Below are 9,557 nucleotides of genomic sequence, written 5' to 3' on the forward strand. Positions count from 1 at the left end.
GAATCTGCGAGGGGACTTTTCTTAGCTGTGGTGGGTTGATGTTTGCCTGAGACTTGGGACCTCTCAATCTTTAAGCAGCTACTGAATCAGTCACAGGCCCGTGTGGGAGATAAGAGGCTTTTGCTTCAGACTGTTCAAACCCTTCACATCCTATTGATGTTTCCTGGTATGAATTCTGGTGCATGGCCTCTTAAGTAAAAGCATGGACTTTCTCTTGCAGGGGACTGGATTCCAGCAATTCTGAGCACTGAGGTAGGAAAGAGTGGGCAGAAGAGAGCTTTGGGCTCCTTTTAGGAACCAACACTTTCCTCCAAGCTTTATGGACCCCTAGGACTCAAGTCCAGAATGGCACTGGGTTCTTGTTATGTCCAGAATGTAAGGGTATCCCCACCATCTATCTTGCTTTTAGCCAGAGCATTTACCCTTCCCTCCTCCTTCTACTCATCCCCAGGGTCACCAAAGTGGGTCAAAAGATTCTGACATCTCAAAATCGAGCTCTCTAGGTTTCTTTATTGGTCATTCTACAATAGGTTGGCAAGTGATAAAGGCAAATATACATCCAAATGAGTGCTTTTTTGCTATCAGTTGGTATTACAATGTGATTTTTCTCCTTAGCATGTTAATATGATAGATTATTGATAGGCTAGATTATTAATATGGTTGATTGACTTTCAAGTATTGAACCTACCTTGCGTCATTGGAAGAAACCCTTTTTAGTCCTGGCATGTAATTATTGTTATATATTGCTGAATTTTTGTTGTTAATATTTTAGGAATTTTTGTTTCTCTATTCATGAAGGAGATCTGTAGTTTTCATTCTCTGAATTGTATTTGTCTGACTTTGGTATAAGGGTAATTTTGGTCTTAGAAAATGAATTGGGAAGTGTTCCATCTTCTATTTTTTAGAAGAGATTGTATAGAACTGGTGTTAATTCTTATTTGAACAATTCAACATAGTACTGGAAGTCCTAGATTGCTCAAAGGCAAGAAAAGGAAATAAAAGGCATACAGATCAGAAAGGAAAAACTAAAACTATACGTATTTGCAGATGACATGATGGTCTACTTGGACTATCCCAAGGAATCTACAAAGAAAAAAAATCTCGGAACTAATAAGTGAGGACATCAAGGTCACATGATACAAGATCAACATAAAAAAATCAACTGTATTTCTATAAAATAGCAATAAATACATGAAAAACAAAATTAAAAATACAGTGTCATTTACAATTGCTCCAAAAAAGAGAGATGCTTAGTGTATTAGTCTGGAGAACCAGGAAAGCTGGTGGTATAATTCAGTCCGAATTCAAAGGCCTGAGAACCAGGGGAGCCAATGGCATAAGACCAAGACCCTGTCTGAGCCTGAAGGCCTGAGAACCAGGAGCACCAATGTCCAAGGACAGGAGAAGACGGATGTCCAAGCTCAGGCAGAGATCAAATTTGCCTTTCCTCTACCTTTTTGTTCTATTCAGGCCCTCAACAGATTGGATGATGCCCACCAGCACTGGTGAAGGCAGTCTATCTTCTTCACTCAGTCTACTGGTTCAAAATGCTAAGGTCTTCCAGAAACACTCTCACAGACACAGCCAGAAACAATGTTTCCCCGGCTATCTGGGCAACCCTTAGCCCAACCAAGTTGACACATCACACTTAGGTATAAGTCTAACAAAATATGTACAGGACTTGTATACTTAAAACAGCAGAAGCTGATGAAAGAAATCAAAGAATATCTAAATATCAATAAATGAAGACATGCTATATTCCTGGGTTGGAAATTTTAGCATTATTAAGATGTCAGTTCTCCCCAGATTGATATACAGGTTTAACACAATTCCTATCAAAGCTCCAGCAAGACTTTTTGTAGTAGAGACAAGATCATTCTAAAATTTATACAGAAAGACAAAGGACCTAGAATAGCTAAAACAATTCAAAAGAAGAAGAAGGAGGAGGAGGGGGAGGAGGAGAAGAGGAGGAGGAAGGGGAAGAGAGTGAGAGGAATCAGTCCACCCAAATTCAAGACATTATATAGCTGAGTGATATTGGTGGTGAGATAGTCACATAGACTAGTGGAACAGAAGAATCCAGAAACAGACCCAAACAAGTACAATCAACTGATTTTTGAGAAAGATGTCAAAGCAATTCAATGGAAGAAGAATCGTCTTTTCAACAAAGGTGCTGGGGCAATTGTATATCCATAGGCAAAAATAGACACCTCAATTTAAACCTCACACTGTGTACAAAAGTTTAACTCAAAATGGATCATAGATAATTGTAAAATATAAACCTGTGAAACTTTTAAAAGAAAACATAGGATAAAATAAGGCATAGGGCTTGGTGAAGAGTTCTTACATATGACAAGAAAAGAATGATCTATTAAAGAAAAAAAATCAATAAATTGGACTGCATCAAAATTGAAAATGGCTCTATCAAGAAAATAAAAGATAAGTGCCAGACGGGGAGAAAATATTTGCAACCACATATCTGACAGATGATTCATATCTAGAGTATATATTTCAAAAAACTTCTCAAAACTCAGTAGTAAAACAACAAACAATACAATTAGAAAATAGACAAAAACCATGAAGAGATAGTTCACTGAAGACCGAAGAGGGCATATGGATGGCAAATAAGCACATGAAAAGATGTTTAAAGTCACTAGCCATTGGGGAAATGCAAATTAAAACCTTGATGAGCTATCACAACACATCCATTAGAAGAGGTAAAATAAAAAAGAGTAACAATACCAAATGCTGACAAGGATGTGGAGAAACTGGATCTTTCATACATTGCTGGTGGGAATGTACAATGTTACAGCTACTCTGGAAAAGAGTTTGGCAGTTCCTTACAAAACTATACATGTGCTCACCCGACAACCCAGAAACCACACTCCTGGACACTTAACCCCAGAAATGAAAACATATGTCCACATAAACTGTACAGAAATGCTTATGGTAGCTTTATTGCAATAGCCAAAAACAGGAAACACCTGGAATGTTCTTCAATAGGTGAATAACTAACTGTGATACATTCATACCATGGAGTACTACTCAGAAAGAAAAGCAATAAACTATGGATGCAGCCAACAACGCAAATAAACTTCAAGGACACTATGCTGAATGGAAAAAGCCAATCTCAAAAGTCGCATGCTATATGATTTCATTATATAATGCTCTCAAAGTAACAAAACTATAGAGATAGAAATCAGATTAGTGTTTGCCATGTTTTATGAATAAGAGGTAGCAGAAGAGAAGTCTTTGTGGTGGTGAAATAGTTCTATGTCTTTTTTTTTTTTTTGCGGTACGGCATGTGGGATCTTCCCGGACAGGGGCACGAACCCGTGTCCCCTGCATCGGCAGGCGGACTCTCAACCACTGCGCCACCAGGGAAGCCCTATGTCTTGATTATAGTGGTGGTGACACAAATCTACACATGTGCTAAAATGGCATAGAACTATACACACACTATACCAATGTCAATTTCCTGGTTTTAATATTGTAAGATAGTTATGCAAGATATAACCATTGGAGGAAACTGGGTGAAGGATATACCAGACCTCTTCATAATATTAATATTTTTCAACTTCCTGTGGGTCTATAATTATTTTGAAATAAAAAATTTAAAATATTTACGTACAAGAGAAAAACAGTCTCTGACCCATCATAAATGTTTCTAAGTCTGTTGTTTATGCCTTTAGGGCCTTGGCTTTAAAAAATTGATTAAAATTTGATTTTATAAATTCAAATTTATAACGTTTTCTTATTACGGATTACAGATACAGAGATTATATTGCTGCTCTGTAGTGTGTTAAAATTCGTTGTGTAACATATTACAAATTGCATGATACTTTTTCCTATAGGTTTTTCGAAGCTGTTATTTCTGTTTAATGATATAATGAATGTACATAGTTTAAAAAGTTAGTAGTATCCCACCTCTCTCCATGTCCTTAGCTCCATTCCCCAGAGGCAACTACCCTCAAATCCTCTGACTTCTTTCCCCTACATTTACCATGTCTCTAAGTAATACGTTTACATGGATATTATATCATTTATCAATTATAGACATTGGCTCATGTTTTGTTGTGGTAGGTGTGTACTGAACTCTCCTACAACCCTCCCATTGTTTGTCCTGGAGTTGCCTTGTTTTCATTTGCCTGCTTTTCTCCCTACCAATGTCTACAGGTTTTCTCATACGCTCTCTCTCCTGGTTGCTTTTTAGGACAACTGGATATAGTTTCCTGGGACTTCTCCTTATTGCTCTTCTGGATTGAATCCCCTGCTTTCTGGATCCTGTGTGTTTCTCTTTCTTGTTTTTACATTTGCTACCTAAACAAAAGGTGTGTAGGGGGTATAACATGTCAGGTATTGGGTGTCTCAAAGTGTCTTGAATCTGCTGTCCTTCGACTGATAATTTGGCTGGGAATAGACTTTTAGACTGAAAATGATTTTCTTGCAAAATCTTGAAGGCCCTGAGAAGGATGAAAGGAGATCCTGTGTGTGAAAGCTCTTTGCCAATGCAGTCATATAGAAATGTGTGACAGTCTTCTTTACTATATTGGTATCCTCCTTGTGGTCCACACCACATTCTATTGGGCGTATTTGAATACTTGTTTCATTTTCTCTTGTAAGCTGAGAAACGTGAAGGTATAAACCCTTGGAAGTCGGAAGGACTCAGCCATCTCTTTGTTGCTGTATGAATTTGTATCCCCACGGTCATATGCAAGGACCATCCCGCTATTTTATTTTTGTAAATCAAATTAAATATGGCTATGAGCTCCCAGTCACCATGGTTGAATCATTGCCTGGAGCACCCCCTCCTTACGGTGAGCAAGGATGGTTTACACAGACCAGAAACTTCAGCAAAGCTTGTGTTCTTCAGTCCCATATGGTCACTGTTGGAGCCTCAGGTTCAAGTCCAAATGTTTCGTTCCAAGGAAGGGTGGAACTTTTCCTTTAGTCCGAGCCAGGCTCTGAGATCTTTTGCAATAGTTCACGAGGTCTTTAGAGCTTGGGTTTCAGTCCCTGGCACCCATGGGCCACCCTGTAAAGGGTCTCGCCCCCTCCTGAGGAGCTGCGTGGAGGTGGGTGCATGTTGCCGTGTCATTGGTGTGCTGTAGAAGGCTTGTACTGGTTTGTGAGAGCCGACTGTTTGCTCCCCTCTTCCCAGCTTCCTATGCAGTGACATGAAGCTGGTGGCCAGACATGAGTCATGGTGGAAATATTTACACCACAGAAATTGGTCAACAGTGCACATCAAGACCCATCCCCACTGCCCCGAAGGCAGGGCGTTAGCTTCACCAGCATAGCACTACCCCTCCCAACACCCTTTGGCTCCCTGTCTCAGGGAGACCTGGGATTCTCAGAGGGTTGAGCCTCTTCCTGTCCATCCCAGACCCCCTGCCCATGCCAGACAAGCCAGCTCTTTGTGCCCAGAGCCTAGTCTTGAGAAATTAAAAGCCTCTCTTCGTTCCCCCGGGGCAGACCTCATGGAGAGCTCTGCTGGCTCTCTTGAGAGAAGAAAGGCGAGATTCCTCTCATTTTGTTTTCTGCAGCTTCCTCTTTCAGATGAGTCTGCAATCTCATAAAACACCACCAATTTGCTCATTTTAAAAATCCTGCCACATTCGAAGTCCTCCCCGCAGTGCCTGGCACTGTGCTCTGATCTGAGCAGAGTGAATGGATAGTGGATGGGGGGAAGTTCAACCTTCACCGCTCACGGTCAACTGGGCAATGCTCTAGACACCTCCCCACCCCTGCAGTGCACACTCCCCCTGGGTCCTAAGCACCCCCCTTGCTGCAGCTCTGCCCTGACCTCTTGGCTTCTGTAGCTCTTTATGTAACCAAGAACTAAATGTTCCATCTGGGAGGCTGGCTCCAAGGAATTTCTCATTTTCAGATATTTATGCTTTAAACCGAAGACCAAATATTGCTGGTTCCTGTCTCCTGTCTCTTCATGGCATCATTAGTAGTTTTCAAGAGCTGCATTCTGTAAGTGAATCTGCCAGCTTGTCACTGGTGAGTTCTAAGTTACCAGTGACACTTGAAGAAATGCCCAGAATAACTTCAGCCAGCCAGCAATGCATAACCAGGGAGACAGAAGCTCAGATACATGAATTTATGGAGAACAGTGGGGATCTCATCTATAAAACCCCAGTAATAGCTGGTATCCTTCTCCAAGGAGATAAGAAAACATTGTTGCTTCCAGCTACCTTCTCAGCACTCCTGTGAGGAGGGTAACAAACAGAAGTTAGTGCTTTCATGTTGCATGGGTACCCTGAGACGGAGGACATTATTAAAACTTAAAGAAAATTAAGTAATATGTAAATGAGAGTCGCTTAAGTGAATATTTACAAAGGGAAGTAGTGAATCATTTATTCATCCATTCATTTATTCAGCAGGCTTCCATGAGCACCTATGTGCCAGGCTTTTTGCCAAGATGGAGACTGATACAACGGTTAATGAAACAGGACTCCACTCTCAAAGAGCCCTTATTCTGGGCTTCCCTGGTGGCGCAGTGGTTGAGAGTCCACCTGCCGATACAGGGGACACGGGTTCGTGCCCTGGTCCGGGAAGATCCCACGTGCCGCGGAGCGTCTGGGCCCGTGAGCCATGGCCGCTGAGCTTGCGCGTCCGGAGCCTGTGCTCTGCAACGGGAGAGGCCACAACAGTGAGAGGCCCGTGTAGCGCAAAAAAAAAAAAAAAAAAAAAAAAAGAGCCCTTATTCTGGTAGAAGAAGCGGACAGTTAAGCAAATTATTTCAGCGTTACATGTGCAAGGCGGTCATGTACAGTTGTTCAGGTGCTTCACTGCACAAACGTGCTCAGCTGAATGGGCAAGTAGGACCTGAAATCTAGTCCTTGGTCTGCTTGCTGGGCCTTTGCCCTGGTGAGGAGCTGGGTCTGCCTGAAGAAGGGGTACTTTTTTCTAGTGGTGAAAAACATATATAGGTAAGCCCTGGTCTGGCCACAGGACCCTAGCCCCACATTTTTATAGCATTATCTTCTGTAAACCATTCCAGATGCTAATCATAAATAGATGTCCTGATAATCAACAGCAGCCACCTGATCTGGGTTCTAGATTTTACTAGGTCTATATTTTACCCTGTCCCTGTGCTTCTTCCCCTCCCTGGACCTCAGTCTCCTCTCTGCAGTGCAGGGGTGGGCAGGATGGGTGTAAAGACCCTTCTTGCATCAGCAGTCTAGGTGAGTACCGTTCCTTGCAGAGCACCTGCCAGGCGATGGTTCCTGCCTTTACACCTGGGGGCTGGATATAGGCAGAGAGAAATGTCAGCAAAGGCAGGGTATTCTAAAGGGGGACCTCTGCTAACACGAGTCTGGGACTTGAAACAAGACAGAAGTGCTGCCTGAGCTCCAGTGTCCAAAGCGTGGACTTGCTCATGCCCCGATGCTGGAGGCCATCCTGGTGGCAGGGCGACTGGAAGTATAGGCCAGTTAGAAGGCTTGAGGGGTGGTGACTGGCAGATGGAGATCAGCAGGTGGCCTGGGGCAGACTCCAGCTTGTGGGTTCCAGAGGCTTCCAGATTTTTTCAGCAGGGCAAAGGTCAGACTAAGAAGTCGGCATCAAAGCAGGGACTGGGTCAGCAAGGACTCAGGGGCCTTGGGGACATTCAGCCCAGCGTTCCCTGAGTCTGTCTAACAACGATGGCTCTCACAGGGGTCGGGTACCAGCTGTGCCTGCCAGGACCCAAAGAGGCCAAGGACAGGAGGGAGGGACGGGCAATGCCCATGACTGAGGCAGAGAGAGTGTGGTGTTGTGAGCAGAGCTTGGGGCAGGGACAGCCAGACACCTGAGCTCAAACACCAGCCCTAGCACTCTGCAGTTGGGTGACTTTTTGGACAAATGATTATTTTTTAAAAATATTTATTTATTTTGGTTGCACCGGGTCTTAGTTGTGGCATGCAGGATCTTTAGCTGCAGCATGTGGACTCTTAGTTGCAGCATGTGGGGTCTAGTTCCCTGACCGGGGGTCGAATCTGGGCCCCCTGTGTTGGGAGCGTAGAGTCTTACCCACTGGACCACCAGAGAAGTCCCTGGACAAATTATTAACCCTCTCTGAAGCTTCGGTTTCCTCATCCATAAAATGGACATGACAGTCTTGGCTTTGCAGGGTGGCTGCAAGCACGAGCGGTGTTGGACACGGAGGCCTAGCACAGGGCCTGGCTCAGAGTAGACTTGTCTTAAATGACGGCTTCTATTCATCTGAGCAAGATTATGCCGGAGCGCGGTACAGGCATGACTAGCGAACAGCTTTCTGCCTGGCAAAAGGGGACTTTCCACCTGTCCCCCAGTTTATTAACACACCTCCCTCTGCCACACAGCTGGATGCAGGGACACAATGTCTAGCTTCTGTGACTCCTTCCTTTACTAGAAAGAATTCTAAGCGAGCCCATCACCAAGTTTGTCTTCTAAAGACTGTGACAAGCTGTATCCAGGGTAGCTGGAGATGGGATTTCTATTTTGGTTGTCAACAGTATCAAATAGATACTTGGTGCAGGCTGTCAAATCAGAATTGGACAGAGAGGACAGGGGATTCGTGCTGAAGCAGGAATCTCATAGCTTTGTGACGGGCACATTCAGAACACCGCTGTGCACCAGCACGTCCGGGGGTCGACAAAACCGACACTCTGGGACTTTCCAGAAGAGAGTGCCTTTAATGACAAGAAGGAACATGTGGCTGTCACAGTGATCAGAACCTTGGGAGGAATGAAGCCCAGTCCCGTACCCTGTACCGTGTAGAAAGCCTCTCTCATTTGATTCTCCTGCCAACCCCGTGGGGGAGATGTTGCCCCCATTCTGTAGACAGAGAAACTGAGGCTCAGAGAGGATGATAATTGACAAGTCAGGGCAGTACAGTGAGGAAGGGCTGACACCAGGACCCGAACCCAGGAACCCGCTGCTAATGGTGGAATCGTTTCTACAGAGACACATTGTGAAGCCCTGGGGTCTGCGTCTTGCAAAGTTTCAGCTGTGGGGGAACAAAGCTAACGACGCAGGTCTGGGTTTGTCCCCTCTTTTTTGTTTCTATTTGTTATATTTTCTATTTTTTGACCCAGTATGGGAACATTAACCCCCCATGTGCTGGCACCTACTGAAGACTCTGCACAGCCTTCTCTGCACCCCCCAGAGGGGCTGAGACGCCTCATTATACTCTCAGAGGCTCCTGTGGTGTCCTTGGGCAGCCCACACCACAGGTGGAGTGACTTCATGCTTTGTCAAGTGATGAGTGTAATGCCTTCCTCACTGGACTTTAAGCTCCCTGAAGGCAGACCATGTCTCTCTGATCTACCCCAGTGGCTGACACAGAGAGGTTGCTGAGCCAAAGATGACAGCTTCCATTTGGAAGAGGAATGGAATTTGGTCCAGAGGAGATGGGTGGCAGCCACTCCAGATGGAGAGGCGAGCCTGGGTGGGAGAAAGGTGCAGGCTGAGTGTTCACCCTATCCACACCCTCTCAGGATGGAAAGCACAGGACCTTACACAGAGTAGGTACCATATAATGATTGATTGAAGGAAGGAGGGAAGAAAGGAAGGAAGGAAAGTCA

This window comes from Hyperoodon ampullatus (genome assembly GCF_949752795.1).
Source record: "Hyperoodon ampullatus genome assembly, chromosome: 3".
Taxonomy (NCBI): domain Eukaryota; kingdom Metazoa; phylum Chordata; class Mammalia; order Artiodactyla; family Ziphiidae; genus Hyperoodon; species Hyperoodon ampullatus.